The sequence below is a fragment of the Pelophylax lessonae genome (genome assembly GCF_965119305.1).
Source record: "Pelophylax lessonae genome assembly, chromosome: 1".
NCBI classification, from domain to species: domain Eukaryota; kingdom Metazoa; phylum Chordata; class Amphibia; order Anura; family Ranidae; genus Pelophylax; species Pelophylax lessonae.
The window spans coordinates 866,514,819-866,532,313 of NC_138768.1; the positions used below are offsets into that span (position 1 = coordinate 866,514,819).

General features: G+C 44.7%; 1 protein-coding gene across 3 annotated transcripts in view; it reads right to left on the minus strand.

Moving 5' to 3' along the window:
• Nucleotides 1-17,495, minus strand: part of CNTFR (ciliary neurotrophic factor receptor) — a gene marked incomplete at its 3' end in the record, with an annotated part of 840,563 nt that overhangs the window by 233,238 nt on the left and 589,830 nt on the right. The window lies entirely within an intron of this gene.

Genomic DNA, 17,495 nt, shown 5'->3' on the forward strand with positions numbered 1-17,495 from the left:
CCAGAATCCAGCTTAGAAAAAATAAGCTCACCCAAAATCTCCTAGTGTAATATGTATAATTGTATAGATAAAAGCCACATAAAAATAAATCACACCCCTTGACAACGTCCCTTTGGACGAAACACGTCAGAGCGGCATATTTGGCACTGACGTCTCGCTGCTGTGCGATTCCAGGTTGCCAGCAGAATTATATATGAGGTTTTTTTTTTTTACCTTTTGATTTGTTTTTATGTGGTTTTTATCTATATAATAAAACTTACTACACTATGAGATTCCCCCTGGGCTCTGGGGGAGCTTATTAGCACAGCACAGCATTAGAATCGCACATCAGCGAGACGTCAGTGCCAAATATGAGGCTCTGACGTGTTTCGTCCAAAGGGACGTTGTGAATGTGGCTTTTATCTATACAATAATACATATTGCACTAGGACATTTTGGGTGAGCTTATTTATCCTTAGCTGGATTCTGGCCACTACTGCCTGCAGGATTCATCTACCGGGACGCCTCCAGAGGGATCTTCATATACGCATAAGGCTTCCATGCTGCTGCAATGGCAGCCATTTCGTCTGGTGAGTTTGCATTTCACTTGAAGGTGGGGGTTTACTCATTTTGGGCAGTTTACTCATTTTGGACACTACTGCTGGACATCTGGTGCACTGGAACGGTGGTCTTAGTCGCAGATTGCTTTCTTATTCATTTGGATTATTCCTTGATTTAATTTAGGACTATTGGGCTATTTGTTTTATAGTCAAGAGACATTACTGATTTTGTATACATTTTTTGTCAACACAGCTTACAATTGATTCTCATAACATTATTTTTCTCATCGTTTGGTCACTACATCTTTTTTACAATGATGTATGATGTTGCTTCTCCGAGGCACTGTCCCGTCAACCCTTTCTTTTAAGCAGTACTTTTACCATGATTAATAGGATCTCATATATGTTGCGTATTTTAGTGGTCAGGAATGCAGCGATAGGAAGGGAGGATAATGAACTTTCCTGACATATGGACGGATGTTTCTATATGTACAGCTGACCCTGGGGCATAGCAGAATAACTTCCACAGTTCCACCCACTATCCCACTATAAGGCATGAAGATTCCTTTTGGCTTATGAATCCTGCAAGCACCACCACTGCTTCTACTGGGCTTTGCTTTGGTTTAATGGACCCTTTGGTTAGGCCACCTCACCATGATTATTTTGTGTACTAAAAAAACTGCACCTACTACAAATACACCACAGTTTAACTTTAAAAGATTCCTAGATAGCCAAATGTTTGTGGTCCCCCGCCTTCAAATGATTGAGTTCAGGTATTTTTAGTAGAGGATACTGTTGATGCTACACCATAGCAAGACATTTTGGACTTCTGAACTTGTGGTAAGTTTGGAGAAGGTCTTATTCTGTACCAGCATGTGCCCCTGTGTACAAAGCCAGCTCCATAAAGACATCGTTTGACTAGTTTGGTGCAGAAGAACTTGGTAGGAACTTGAGTACCCTGATCTCAACCCAAGTAACCATCTTTGGGTTGGACTTGGATACTGATTGTTAGCTTACCAGTTTGGTGTGGAGGAACTTGGTAGGAACTTGAGTACCCTGATCTCAACCTAAGTAACCATCTTTGGGTTGGACTGGGATACTGATTGTTAGCTTACCAGTTTGGTGTGGAGGAACTTGGTAGGAACTTGAGTACCCTGATCTTAACCCAAGTAACCATCTTTGGGTTGGACTGGGATACTGATGGTTAGCTTACCAGTTTGGTGTGGAGGAACTTGGTAGGAACTCAAGTACCCTGACCTCAACCCAACTGAGCATCTTTGAGATGAATTGGGATACTGGTTGTGAGCCAGATCTTCTTGTCGGAAATCAGTAGCTGGCATCGTAAAATTCCCTTTTGGATAAGTTGAAACAAATTACTCCATATACAGTCCAAAATTTTGAGGAAAGCCTTCCCAGAAGAATGGAAGATGTTGTAGTTGCAAGGGGGGGCAACTTTATATTAATGGTCATGATTTTTTATTGGGATGTCCATCAAACTAATATAGGTGTGATAGTCAGGTTCCTGAACTTGTGGGTAATAGTTTGGTGAAGGCCATTTTCTGTTGCAGCATGACTGTGCCCCTGTACACAAAGCCCGCTCCACAAAGACATGGTTTGATGTGCAGGAGCTTTAAAGGAACTCAAGTACCCTGACCTCAACCCAACTGAACATATTTGGGTTGGACTGAGATACTGATTGTTAGCTTACCAGTTTGGTGTGGAGGAACTTGGTAGGAACTCAAGTACCCTGACCTCAACCCAACTGATCATCTTTGAGATGAATTGGGATACTGGTTGTGAGCCAGACCTTGTCCAAAATCAGTAGCTGGCATCGTAAAATTCCCCTTTTGGATAAGTTGGAACAAATTTCTCCATACACACTCCAAAATGTTGAGGAAAGCCTTCCCAGAAGAATGGAAGATGTTGTAGTTGCAAGGGGGGCAACTTTATATTAATGGTCATGATTTTTATTGGGATGTCCATCAAACTAATATAGGTGTGATAGTCAGGTTCCTGACCTTGTGGGTAATAGTTTGGTGAAGGCCATTTTCTGTTGCAGCATGACTGTGCCCCTGTACACAAAGCCCGCTCCACAAAGACATGGTTTGATGTGCAGGAGCTTTAAAGGAGCTCAAGTACCCTGACCTCAACCCAACTGAACATCTTTGGGTTGGACTGGGATACTGATTGTTAGCTCACCAGTTTGGTGTGAAGGAACTTAGTAGGAACTCAAGTACCCTGACCTCAACCCAACTGAACATCTTTGAGATTAATTGGGATACTGGTTGTGAGCCAGATCTTCTTGTCCAAAATCAGTAGCTAGCATCATAAAATTCCCTTTTGGATCATTTGGAACAGATTTCTCCATACACACTACAAATCTTCGAGGAAAACCTTCCCAGAAGATTGGAAGATGTTGTAGTTGCAAGGGGGCAACTTTATATTAATGGTCATGATTTTTTATTGGGATGTCCAGCAAACCCATATACTGTAAGTGTGATAGTCAGGTTCCTGACCTTGTGGTAATTGTTTAGAGAAGGCCCTTTTCTGTTCCAGCATGACTGTGCCCCTGTACACAAAACCAGCTCCACAAAGACATGGTTTGGTGTGCAGGAGCTTGAAAGGAACTCATGTACCTTGACCTCAACCCAACTGAACATCTTTGGGTTGGACTGGGATACTGATTGTTAGCTTACCAGTTTGGTGTGAAGGAACTTGGTAGGAACTCAAGTACCCTGACCTCAACCCAACTAAACATCTTTGGGTTGGACTAGGATACTGATTTTGAGATGCCCAGCTTGGTGTGGAGGAACTTGGTAAGAGCTCAAGTACCCTGACCTCAACCCAACTGAACATCTTTGAGATGAACTGGGATACTGGTTGTGAGCCAGATCTTCTTGTCCGAAATCAGTAGCTGGCATCATAAAATTCAATTTCAGATGAATTGGCACAAATTCCCCCAGATACACTCCAAAATCTTGAGGAAAGGCTTCCCAGAAGAGAGGAAGATATTGTAGTTGCAAGTGGGGCAACTCTATATTGACGGCCATGATTTTTGATTGGGGTATCCAACCAGCTCATATAGGTGCGACAGTTAAATTCCGACCTTGTGGTAATAGTTTGAGGAAGGCCCTTTTCTGTTGCAGCATGACTGTGCCCCTGTACACAAAACCAGCTCCACAAAGACATGTTTGGTGTGCAGGAGCTTGAAAGGAGCTCAAGTACCCTGACCTCAACCCAACTGAACATCTTTGGGTTGGACCGGGATACTGATTGTAAGCCTACCAGTTTGGTGTGGAGGAACTTGGTAGGAACTCAAGTACCCTGACCTCAACCCAACTGAGCATCTTTGAGATGAATTGGGATACTGGTTGTGAGCCAGATCTTCTTGTCAGAAATCAGTAGCTGGCATCGTAAAATTCCCTTTTGTATAAGTTGGAACATATTTCTCCATACATACTCCAAAATTTTGAGGAAAGCCTTCCCAGAAGAATGGAAGATGTTGTAGTTGCAAGGGGGGCAACTTTATATTAATGGTCATGATTTTTTATTGGGATGTCCATCAAACTCATATTGGTGTGATAGTCAGGTTCCTGACCTTGTGGGTAATAGTTTGGGGAAGGCCCTTTTCTGTTGCAGCATGACTGTGCCCTTGAACACAAAACCAGCTCCACAAAGACATGGTTTGGTGTGCAGGAGTTTGAAAGGAACTCAAGTACCCTGACCTCAACCCAACTGAACATCTTTGGGTTGGACTGGGATACTGATTGTTAGCTTACCAGTTTGGTGTGAAGGAACTTGGTAGGAACTCAAGTACCCTGACCTCAACCCAACTGAATATCTTTGAGATGAATTGGGATACTGGTTGTGAGCCAAATCTCCTTGTCCGAAATTAGTAGCTGGTAACGTAAAATTCCCTTTCGGATGAATTGGTACAAATTCCTCCAGATACACTCCAAAATCTTGAGGAAAGCCTTCCAAGAAGAGAGGAAGATATTGTAGTTGCAATTGCGGCAACTCTACATTAACGGCCATGATTTTTGATTGGGATGTCCAACCAGCTCATATAGGTGCGATAGTCAAATTCCGACCTTGTGGTAATAGTTTGAGGAAGGCCTTTTTCTGTTCCAGCATGACTGTGGCCCCGTGTACAAAGCCAGCTCCACAAAGACATGGTTTGATGAGGAGGAGCTTGGAAAGAGCTCAAGTATTCTGACCTCCACCCAACTGAACACTTTTTGGTTGAATTAGGATATTGATTGAGCCAGGTCTTCTTGTCCTACAGCAGTAGCTGGCCTAAAATATTATTTTTTGATACAAATTCCCCCCCACACACTCCAAAATCTTGAGGAAAGCCTTCTCAAAATAGTAGAGGATGTTGTATTTGCAAGGGTGAGGGACTGTATAATAATGGCCATGGTTTTTGATTGGGATGTCCAACCAGCTCATATAGCCAGGTGTCCACCAACATTGAGCCAAAAATTTGTGATAACGGCACTGTTATAGGGAGAGGAGCAGCACTGGAGATACAACGTGTACATAACGCAAACCATACCATTTCGGGGGCTGTATATGGAATTAGAGGCCGCACTGTCAATCCTAATCCTTACCCAGATGTAAAAAGTTTCCTTTAGCCATCTTAGAAAACTCAAGGGAACATTCAGTTGATATATGACGCCGCAGCCGCAAAGTTCACCTGTCTTACTTAAAGCATAAACCATTCACATAATTAAAAAGCAGTGTTAACAATACTTTAATAATGTTAAATGAGTCAGAAACGCTCAGCTGAGGACTTTCTCCTCACTGGTTTAATTGGCTATTAAATTCTGCAAAGCAAATAAAGTGGTGTAAAATCTCTGTACGCTTACTGGGTGAAAAACTTTCCCACAACTCTTCCTGATGAGACGTCCGTCCTGGCATTCCTCTGGCGGTGAAACATTAAGGTGACTGCAGTTCTTTGCTCCTTGGTTTTAATTCATTCTACTTAAAGGGGGGAAAAATACTAATTCCTGTAAAATCTAGCCTACTCCGGGCAGCCTGTTCTCTTTCTGATCACCTATGTGATCCAGACAGCATAGGCAGGTCCTGGATTCACTCCAGCATTAGCACAGCTATGTCAAGGTCACACCTTCAGCCTGTTGATTGGACAGTAATGGAATAGCAGAACACCAACGTTTCATCCCTCTGTTCTTTCCTCTTGCTGTCTTTCTCCACTCCCTCTGAACCCCCCCATTTATATCTTTTTTAATGTTTAACCTTTCCCGATGTCTTCACGGCCAGTCATATGACACACAGGGTTTCCATGCTCTCTGGATCTTCTTGCGGCAGTGGGGGGCCCTAAATGAAGCAGAGAGTTGTGCTGATGCAATAATGTCAGCTCCCTCTTTATTACAATGTGAATACAAGTAGCTGTGGTGACATTCCTTAAGGGGGCAGGGTTATTTTGTCCTGTACTCACAGTATGTCTTCAGTCTACTGGGCTGAATGGTGCTGTCATCATTTAAACCAGAAGACTGAAGCCATCTTGTCTGTTCTACCCTGTACTCACAGAATGTCCCCAGTCTCCTGGGTTGAATGATGCTGGATGTCAATCAAACCAGAAGACTGAAGCCTTCCTGCCCATTTTGCCCTGTACTCACAGTATGCCCTCAGTCTTCTGGGTTGAACGATGCTTGAAGTCAATCAAATCAGAAGACTGAAGTCGTCTTGTCTGTTCTTCCTGTACTCAAGGAATGTCCTCAGTCTTTTGAATTGAATGATAGTGGATGTTGGTAAAACAAAAGGACTGAGGATATCTTATCTTTTCTGCCCTGTACTAACAGTATGTCCTTGGTCTTCCTTGTTGAATGATACTGGATGTCATTAAAACCAGACAACTGAGGACATCTTGTGGTACAAAGGAATTACTGCATGGTGTGACACTGGAGAGGAGGTGAGTATTGCTAGAGTTGGGCTTTAGGAATTTTAGATTTTAAAAATTGTTATATTATATGTGAACATTAGACACAAACAATGCTTGGATGATTTTTTCATTAACCTGCAACTCCAGCCAAAAAATGGAGAAGGGTTAGATTCTCTGCCTTGGTCAGCATAGTGACTCAGTATGTAGCTGTGCGCAACTGGGGTCATGGGTTCAATCCATACTAAGGACACCTTGTGGAGCTTTCTTTTGCACTGTCTATCCAATTCGTTTTTGTGTACCCCATGGCCCAACATTTGTGGACACCCCAAAGTTTTCTAAGACGGTGCTGCCTCCATTTCAATATACAGCCTCCGGCATGGTACAGTTTGCGTTGTCTACATACTCTGTCACACAGTACTGCTCCTCCTGGGCCCCCTATAACATTGCCATCATCATGTGTACCACATGGCCCAACATTGGTGGACATCTATGACACCTAGGTTTCCAGAAGGCTAAAGGAAACTTTTTATCATCTCGGTAGCGATTGGGATTGGCAGTGCTGCCTCTATGTCCATATACAGACCCCGGCATGGTAAGGTTTGTGTTGTCTGCATGTTCTGTCACACAGTACTGCTCCTCCATGGCCCAACGTTGGTAGACACCTTTGACAACTAGGTTCCCCTGAGTTTTCTAAGACGGTTAAGGAAATTTTTACATCTGGGTAGGGATTGGGATTGGCAGCGCTGCCTCTATTTATATATATATATATATATATATATATATATATACAGCCTCTGGCATGGTATGGTTTGTGTTGTCTACATGTTCGGTCACACAGTACTATTCCTTTCAGGCCCCTATAACATTGCCATCACCATGTGTACTACATGCCCAATGTTGATGGACACCTATGACCCCTAGGTTCCACAGAGTTTTCTAAGAAAGCTAAAGGAAACTTTTTACATCTCAGTAGAGATTGGGATTGGCAGCGCTGCCTCTGTTTATATATATATACAGCCTTCGGCATGGTATGGTTTGCGTTGTCTACATGTTCTGTCACACAGTAATACTCCTCCGTGGCCCCTATAACATTTCCATCACCATGTGTACTACATGCCCAACGTTGGTGGACACCTAGGTTCCACAGAGTTTTCTAAGAAGGCTAAAATAAACTTTTTACATCTCAGTAGGGATTAGGATTGGCAGTGCTGCCTCTGTTTCCATATACAACCTCTGGCATGCTACGGTTTGCGTTGCCTACATGCTCTGTCACACAGTACTGCTCCTCCGAGGCCCCTATAACATTTCCATCACCATGTGTACTACATGCCCAACGTTGGTGGACACCTAGGTTCCACAGAGTTTTTTTAAGAAGGCTAAAATAAACTTTTTACATCTCAGTAGGGATTGGGATTGACAGTGCTGCCTCTATTTCCATATACAGCCTCCGGCATGGTACAGTTTGGGTTGTCTACATGTTCTGTCACACAGTGCTACTCCTCCCAGGCCCCTATAACATTGCCATCACCATGTGTACTACATGCCCAACGTTGGTGGACACCTATGACACCTAGGTTCCACAGAGTTTTCTAAGAAGACTAAAGGAAACTTTTTACATCTCAGTAGGGATTGGGATTGACAGTGCTGCCTCTATTTCCATATACAGCTTCTGGCATGCTATGGTTTGTGTTGTCTACAAGTTCTGTCACACAGTACTGCTCCTCCGAGGCCCCTATAACATTGCCATTACCATGTGTACCACATGGCCCAACGTTGGTGGACACCTGACAATCACACCTATACGAGCTGGTTGGACATCCCAATCATTAATACAGACTACCTCCTCCTTGCCACTACAATATCCTCCACTCTATCTAATCTGGCCACAATCCATCCAACTTGGCCTTCTGGTGTGTGAATGAACGGGAAGGAGATGTTAGATTGTCCCCTTTGAGGGCAGACATTCTTTCTTATGTAGAATTATTTGGCTCTCAGCAAATTTATAAAATAATTTTGCTGCAAACCCAAAACCTGAGGACTGAACAAGTCACCACTTTGCAATTAGTCGGCACAGTAAGACAACCCCCCCCCCCCCCCCCCCAAAAAAAAAAAAAAAGGAATTTAAATACTTTGTAACATCTACAGAAAATCCAGGACCACTAATTGTCGCCGCCGTGGTATTTCGGTCGAAATATATACGTTCTTGCGCTCATTCATCACCGGCGGGATAACAGATGTGCTCCGCGCTTTTTTCTTAATTTTTTTCCATCACATTAACAATGAAATTTTAAACTTTCTGGAGACAAAAACAAACTTTCCCACAGCGGCTGAAGCAGGGGGGAAAAAAAAAGCGGCGGGTTGTCCCGGCATGGCGAGCATCCGGTCGGACTGGAGCTTGTTTACTGTAGAGAAGGTTCTGACGAGTGAAGACGGTGAAAGAATTATTTCTAAACACTTATCCCGAATCAAAACACTCTTCTTCCCCACTCCAGATCCCACAACGCGCCACAGGAAAATTAATAGCTGTACGAGGGAGCAGGGATTTTTTTCCCAGGAGAAGATTGTTCCGAAAATGCCGGGAATGTAAATCCCCTCGGCCATTAACAAAAGGTTTTTAGGGAGCCCCGGGGGGCCAATTAATGGAGGCAAAGCTGGCACAAATGACTTAATTCAACAGCGCTCATTATGACCCTCTCCAAGCTTAACGGATTTTCGGTCAAGTCGATGCGGGGCAATCGTTTTGGGGTCTGGAATTTTTTTTGTGAGGAATGCGGACAATGCCAGGTGCAGGGCGAAATCTCCACTTCCCAGTGATGAATGACTCGACGCATTAAAATATTTCTGGTGAAGGACCCCCGCGCCATGAATGGAGCCGTTCACGGCTCGCGGAGATTAGACGTGAAAGACGCATCAGAAAAAAAAAAGAAAACTAACAAATCTCTTCTCCGGCCCGTAGAGCCAGTTAAGCGGGAGTCTTCATCTGTCTTGATTATTACAGAAATCTTTACACTCATTGCAAAAAGGCCACACATGTTTGTCTTGTGGGAAAAAAATGAGGAGAAAGATTCAAATTCAGCCCAATAGAAGTGCTACTGAGCAATCAGTCACAGCTTCTAAAGGAATAGCCAGGGCCATCTTACCGAATGGGCATGCTGGGCAGTTGCCCGGGTGCCCCAGTTGCACGGGGGGACCCACCTGCCCAGCGACCCAGCCAAGCATTAGTCCAGATTCCAGTGTACATCCCACATAGCAGGTTGGCCTGTCGGCCCTGCGCTGCTGTCAGGCCACTTGGGCTATGCAGGGGGAGCCCACAACTCTAGGAATGCCTGTCCGCCTCCACGGGAACAGGCGCACACAGGACAGTCGAGTCTGACTCCCGTCCGTGTGTGTGTTCACCGGGCCCAGCCCCCAAACTTGGAAGCTGTCATTAGCCTGGCACTGCTGTACCAATAAATATCGCCTTATCGATAATTTGCATTTTTATTCTCGTGGGTGATTGTGTAGGCAGTGCCCCAGTGCACTGCATTGCCCGGGGCCCTTTAATGCTCTTAAGACGGCACTGGGAACAGCCGCAAAAAACTGATAGCTTGAGGTTAAAGTGGACCTGTCTGTAACTCAGCAGGGGCTGATCTGTGTCAGACATCTGTGATCAAAGCCAAGAAGTGCACAGAAACCAGGATTTACATGACTGTGTAAATCCAGCTCAGTCCAGGAAGATCCTGGATTATGTCTGAGCAAAGTTGGTTCCGTCCTCCTGTTGAGGTAATCAATACCTAGAAGCGTTACGCTGATACATTACTTAGCATGAAGGCATTTAACATCAAAGTATATCTAATGGTTGGTCCAATCTAATGATCTAATGTATAAAAGGAGAATCAACAACTAGAGCTGGCAATCAATGCTTGACCTGAAGCTGAATCCAGAAGCACAAGTCTTGAAGGTATAACTGGATATTAGATTTCAGGTTTAAACTCAGGCACCAGGAATACTCAGGTATATATTATCCACAGTGGGATCTCTTTGTTACACTTCCCAACTTAGAAAGTAAGTGAAGAGAAAATAAAGAAAAAATGGAAAAGAAGGGAAAGGAAGAGGAGAGAAGGGAGGAAGAGAATGTGAAAGAAGAAAAACAGGAGTGAAATGTAGGAAATATAAGGGAAGGGTAAAGAAAGGGAAGGGTAAGGAATGGGAAGGGTAAAGAAAGGGAAGGGTAAAGAAAGGGAAGGGTAAAGAAAGGGAAGGGTAAAGAAAGGGAAGGGTAAGGAAAGGGAAGGGTAAAGAAAGGGAAGGGTAAGGAAAGGGAAGGGTAAAGAAAGGGAAGGGTAAAGAAAGGGAAGGGTAAGGAAAGGGAAGGGTAAAGAAAGGGAAGGGTAAGGAAAGGGAAGGGTAAAGAAAGGGAAGGGTAAGGAAAGGGAAGGGTAAAGAAAGGGAAGGGTAAGGATAAGGGAAGGGTAAGGGAAGGAGGAGAAGGAGAAGGATAAGGGAAGTGTAAGGGAAGGAGGAGAAGGGTAAGGGAAGGAGGAGGAGAAGAGAAGGGAAGAGAAGAGAGGAAAGGGAGAAGGAGAAGAGGAGAAGGGAAGGAGAAGAGTAAGGGAAGGAGAAGAGTAAGGGAAAGAGAAGAGTAAGGGGAAGAGAAGAGAAGAGAAGAGAAGAGAAGAGAGGAGAAGAGAAGAGAAGAGAAGAGAAGAGAAGAGAAGAGAAGAGAAGAGAAGAGAAGAGAAGAGAAGAGAAGAGAAGAGAAGAGAAGAGAAGAGAAGAGAAGAGAAGAGAAGAGAAGAGAGGAAAGGGAGAAGGAGAAGAGGAGAAGGGAAGGAGAAGGGGAGAAGGGAAGGAGAAGAGTAAGGGAAAGAGAAGAGTAAGGGAAAGAGAAGAGTAAGGGAAAGAGAAGAGAAGAGAAGAGAAGAGAAGAGAAGAGAAGAGAAGAGAAGAGAAGAGAAGAGAAGAGAAGAGAAGAGAAGAGAAGAGAAGAGAAGAGAATAGAGGAGAGGAGAGGAGAGGAGAGGGAGAGGGAGAGGGAGAGGGAGAAGGAGAAAGAGGAGAGGAGAAAGAGGAGAGGAGAGAAGAGGAGAAGGGAAGGAGAAGAGGAGAGGAGAAGGGAAGGAGAAGAGTAAGGGAAGGAGAAGAGTAAGGGAAAGAGAAGAGAAGAGAAGGGAAGGGAAGGGAATGGAAGGGAAGGGAAGGGAAGGAAGTGAAGAGAAGAGGAAGAGAAAGAGAAGGGAAGGGAAGTACATGGAAGGTAAAATAGAGAAGAGAGAGGAAGGGAAGGGAAAGAAAGGAATGGGACATAAGGAAATGAAGGGCAAAATCAAAATAAACGTGATCTGAAAGAAAAAGAAGAAAATAGAAAACAAGAAGAGGGATTGGAAGGAACTGAAAGGAAAGTACCCAGAAGAGAAGTGGAGGAGAGGAATCGGAAGAAGAGGGGGTCAAGAAGAGAAAGGGAAAGGGGAGGCAAAAGAAAGGAGGGGGGTAAATCAGAAGGGGAAGCAAATGAAGGAAAGGAAAGGCAAAGGAATGAAAGGAAGGGCAGGGAAAGGGAAGGTATGGAAAGAAAGGGGATATACAGAAAGGAAAGAGAAATAGAGAGGGATTGAGGAATTGAGGAGGAGGGAAAGTAAAGAAGGGAGAGGGAATGGAAGGGGAGATTAGGAAAGAAAAGGGAAAGAAAGGGAAGGGAAGAAGAGGGAAAGCGAAAGAAAGGGAAGTGAAGGAGAGGGAAGGAAAGGAAGGAGAGAAATGGAAAAGAAAGAAAGAGGAAGGAAAGAAAAGCAATAGTAGGAAAGAGAAAAAAGGAAGGAGAGGGATGGAAAGGAGGGGAAGGGAGGGAAGGGGGAATGGAAGGGTAAGGAAGGGAAGTAAATAGAAGGAAAAATAAAGAAAAGAGAGGATGGGGAGGGAAGGAAAAGAAAGGAAAGGAAAGGAAAGGAAAGGAAAGGAAAGGAAAGGAAAGGAAAGGAAAGGAAAGGAAAGGAAAGGAAAGGAAGGGGAAAGGGGACAAATGGTAATGAAAGGCAGATGAGACAAAAAAATTATCTAAAATGAAGAGGAGAGAGAATGGAAAGGAAGGAAATATAGAATGGAAGGGGGGTTGGAAGGAAGTCAAAGGAAGGGAACCAAAAGAGAGGGGGAGGAGAGGAAGGTTAGGTAGTAAGGGGAAAAAAGGGGGGAGGGTGAAGGGAAGAGAAGTAAAGGGAAGGCAAAGAAAGAAAGGGGGGAATGGGAAGGAGGGGAAGCAAAGGAAAGAAAGAGGGGGCAAAGGAATGAATGCAAGGGCAGGGAAAGGAAAGACATGGAATGAAGGAAAGGGAAAGGGAAATGAAGAAAGAAATAAGGGGGAGGGGAAGAGAAGGAAAGGGAAGAAGGGAAGGAGGGGGAGGGAAAGCAAGGGAAGAGAAGGGAAAGGAAGAAAAGGAAGGGAAGGAAAAAGGATGGAAGGGGGGGAGGCACAAGACAAAGAGAAGGGTAGGGAAGGCGAGGATGGGGAGAGAAGGACAGGGTAGAAAAAGAAAGGAAAGAAAGGGAAGGAAATGGAAAGAAAGGAAGGATAACACTAGAAAGGAATGGAAGAGGAATAAAAGGAGGGGGATTTAGAGAGAGGAAAAGCAAAGGAAAGGTATGGGAGGAAAGGAAGAAGAAGAAGGGGAGGGATGGCAAGGAGGGAATACAAAGGAAAGAAAGGGGAGAAAAGGAATGAAAGTAAAAGAAGGGAAGAAAAGGAAAAGAAAGAAAGGGAAGGAAGAAGGGAAAGGAAAGGATAGAGACACTTTTCAGGCCTCAATGGTAAATCATAAGGCGGCAGTCCACATGGTATAGTGGAATATATGGTATAGTGTGGATGTTACCCAAGCAGGAACCCTTAATACACAGAGAAAGCTGAGGGAGATTTTGGTGGGATTAGATTTACAGACGTTTGATCCAGATACTTCTGTTGTGGGATAATTCTGTCATATTTGTTACATTGTGTCTTTCTCGATGTTTTATGGCTGTTTGAAGGCGTGTTTATGGCGCAGCCAGCTGTTCGCTTGTCTGGCTCACATTGACCAGCAAAATTTACTGATAGAACTTTGGAGACGGATGAAGTTTATATCAGCGGCTACCACAGCACTAAATCACATCGGACTGACCAATCAATTGGATCCCTGCCTGATACCGATCACTCTGACCGAAGGCAGAAATACACTGCACATAGAACACCAGCTGAAATGTCCAAACAGACCGTAGAAATACCTCTGATGGCTGCACAGAGAGAAAAAAAGGATTTTTTTTTTGTTCTGGGTTTATTTCATGCTCACAAGAGAAAAACATTTCAGACACCATGGAGGCTGGGAGAAATGTTTTGGCAGTACAAAGAACTTAACGCTGATCTTTGGCCACAAAAAGTTATATTTAAATATATTCTCCCACAGCCATACGAGATATACATTTTTTTTTTTTTTTTGTGCACCAAACACCTTTACAAACACAGATATTAGATTGTAAATTGTAGCAGTTGCATTATCACTGTGCTTTTAATAGCATGTGCAGAAAGTAGAGCTGTGGGAGGGGGCAAACAGGCTCCACCCACTACAGGCTACCTGCAGAAAACCGGTGTGCAAGAGCACTTTAGGATTCAAGGAAAATTACACATGATTTGTATTTAAACAATATCTGCTTGTCCCGGTATTCAACTTTAAGAAAATATATAATCTGAATCACAGTGGGGTTCAGGATAGGAGTATAATGTTTGTCTCTGGAATGGCTGGACACAGTAGGGTTCAGGAGAGGAGCAGAAAATACATCTTTGGTTCCTGGCTAAGGCACAGTGGTGTTCAGGAGAGGAGGATAACATACATTGCTGGTTTCTGGCTGGGACACAATGGGGTTCAGGAGAGGAGGAGAAGATATGTCTCTGGTTTCTGGCTGGGACACAATGGGGTTCAGGAGAGGAGGAGAAGATATCTCTCTGGTTTCTGGCTGGGACACAATGGGGTTCAGGAGAGGAGGAGAAGATATGTCTCTGGTTTCTGGCTGGGACACAATGGGGTTCAGGAACGAAGGAGAAGATATTTCATGGTTTCTGGCTGGGACACAATGGGGTTCAGGAGAGGAGGAGAAGATATGTCTCTGGTTTCTGGCTGGGACACAATGGGGTTCAGGAACGAAGGAGAAGATATGTCTCTGGTTTCTGGCTGGGACACAATGGGGTTCAGGAACGAAGGAGAAGATATGTCTCTGGTTTCTGGCTGGGACACAATGGGGTTCAGGAACGAAGGAGAAGATATGTCTCTGGTTTCTGGTTGGGACACAATGGGGTTCAGGAGAGGAGGAGAAGATATGTCTCTGGTTTCTGGCTGGGACACAATGGGGTTCAGGAGAGGAGGAGAAGATATGTCTCTGGTTTCTGGTTGGGACACAATGGGGTTCAGGAACGAAGGAGAAGATATTTCTCTGGTTTCTGGCTGGGACACAATGGGGTTCAGGAACGAAGGAGAAGATATTTCTCTGGTTTCTGGCTGGGACACAATGGGGTTCAGGAGAGGAGGAGAAAATATGTCTCTGGTTCCTGCCTGGGACACAGTGGGGCTCAGGAAATGTGAAGACTTTTCTCAGGTTCCTGTCTGGGATGAAGCGGGTTTCAGGAGAGGAAGGGAAGATATGTCCTTTGTTCCTGGCTGGGGCACAGTGAGGTTCAGGGGAGAAGGAGAAGATATAGCTCTGTTTCCAGGATGGGACACAGTGGGGTTTAGGAGAGGGGAAAATATGTATCTGGTTCCTGGCTTGGACATAGTTGGGTTCAGGAAAGGAGAAGATATCTCTCTAGTTCCTGGCTAGGACACAGTGGGATTCAGGAGAGGGTAAGATATCTGTCTGGTTCCAGGCTGGGACACAGTGGGATTCAGGAGAGGGGAAGACATCTCTCTGGTTCCTGGTTGGGATACAGTGGGGTTCAGGAGAGAAGGAGAAGATGTATCTATAGTTCCTGGATGGGACACAGAGGGGTTCACGAGAGGGGAAGGTATGTCTCTGATTCTTGACTGGGACATTGTGGGGTTCAGGAGAGGAAGGGAAGATATGTCTCTGGTTCTTGGCTGGGACATACTGGGGTTCAGGAGAAGAGAAAATATGTCTCTGATTCTTGGATGGGACACAGTAGGTTTCAGGAGAGGAGGAGAAGATATTTCTCTGGTTCTTGGATGGGACACAATGGGGTTCAGAAGAGTAGCAGAGGAGGGAATTAGGAGAAGTGGGTTTGATGAAGATGCTAATGAGGATAAGACATAATGGAGTGTCAGAGGTCCCTCATTATGACAGCTTTATCAATATTTCAGGTTAGTTTTAGGCCATTGTGCATCAATTAAAATCTCTTTAGTCAATAATTCATCTCAGATAATTAGACAGAAGACTCCAAATCACTTTTTAATGCTCAGCTCCCCAATACATGGTTCTGAGGGGTGGGAGTGAATGAAAAATTAACCACTTCCCGTCCATCATATGAAGTCATGGACATTGAGTGGAGATATCTGGACTATGGGTACAGCTACAGGCATCATTCAGATATCCTTTTTGTGATTCCCTGCACCGTAAAAACAATCATAGCAGCTGTTCAGCCACTTCTAGCAAAAAAAATGATGATTTTTACATGTAGGAGAGGAGTGCCACAATTGGCCCGGTATGGAAGTGGTTAAAGGGGAACTCTGGTCTAATTAAAATGAATGCCATCATATTCAAATGATGAAATAAAAACCCGACAGAGCTTCTAAGTCTTCTCAATTCTATTCCAAATGCTAAAAAATGATTGTGTCGTGTTTCAGCAACCTGATGGAGCACTCAAATTCTAAGTTAATGAATAAGCGAAACCGCAGATCAATCCTAAAGCACCCCTTCTTCAGGGGCCAGATTTGGATTGACTTCAAAGGGTATTTAATCACTCATGGACAATAAAGGATTGATCCAAATCTAAGTGGATCAGCGAATGGCTCTACAATCGATCTCTTACAACAGGGGTGTCAGACTCAATTTAATCGAGGGCCGCATTAGCTATATGGTTGCCCTCAAAGGGCCAGTTGTATCTGTAATAGTATATAAATTTACCCCAGGCTTTTTTTCTCAGATAACAGATACAGGAACTCAACCACGCTCTCCCCTGATGATCCACATCAAGTGGTGGGTGTGGCCAAGTTTCAGTGGGAGGATCCTAAAGGGGCAATACATACCAGGAGTGTGTTATGTGCAGAGTTCAGGGGTGCCCTATGTACAAAGTGCAGAGTTCAAGGGTGCACTATGTACAGAGTGCAGAGTTCAGGGGTGCCCTATGTACAGAGTGCAGAGTTCAGGGGTGACCTATGTACGGAGCGCAGGGTTCAGGTGTTCACTATGTACAGAGTGCAGAGTTCAGGGGTGCACTATGTACAGAGTGCAGAGTTCAGGGGTGTGCTGTGTACAGAGTGCAGGGTTGAGGAGTGTGCTACATACAGAGTGCAGGGTTTAGGGGTGTGCTACATACAGAGTGCAGGGTTTAGGGGTGTGCTACATACAGAGTGCAGGGTTTAGGGGTGTGCTATGCACAGTGTGCAGGGTTCATCTCTCTTAGCAAGCTGTCCACATCTCACTTCCACTACTCCCCGTTCAAAAAAAAAGTCTCTCCGCATCTCACCTACCCGGCCCGGCTCTACTACCTCCTGGTAGCGTAGGTGGCTCTGCCCCTCTCCCTCACTTGCAGGAGGATCATTGGTTGGAATCTGTGCAACCAGGCACAGATGGGGATCACAGTGCAACTTACCACGTGATGCCCCATCCCACACTGCACCTGCCATCTGAATCTCCCTTGTCCCTGCCATGAGTGTGGGGCAGGCAGGGATCTGTGAGTTTCCACCATGTTCCAGCTGAAAAACGCCCTGGGCAAGGGCCACATGAAATGGCCTGGAGGTCCGGATTCGGCCCGTGGGCCTTGTGTTTGACACGTGTCTTACAATGTATTGCGCGTACAGGCTGGAATTGGAGCCGGCTTTACAGAACGGGAAGCGGTTTCAGTTATCTTCGCTGGCAATGATGTTCCGCATGACTAAAACATGGGA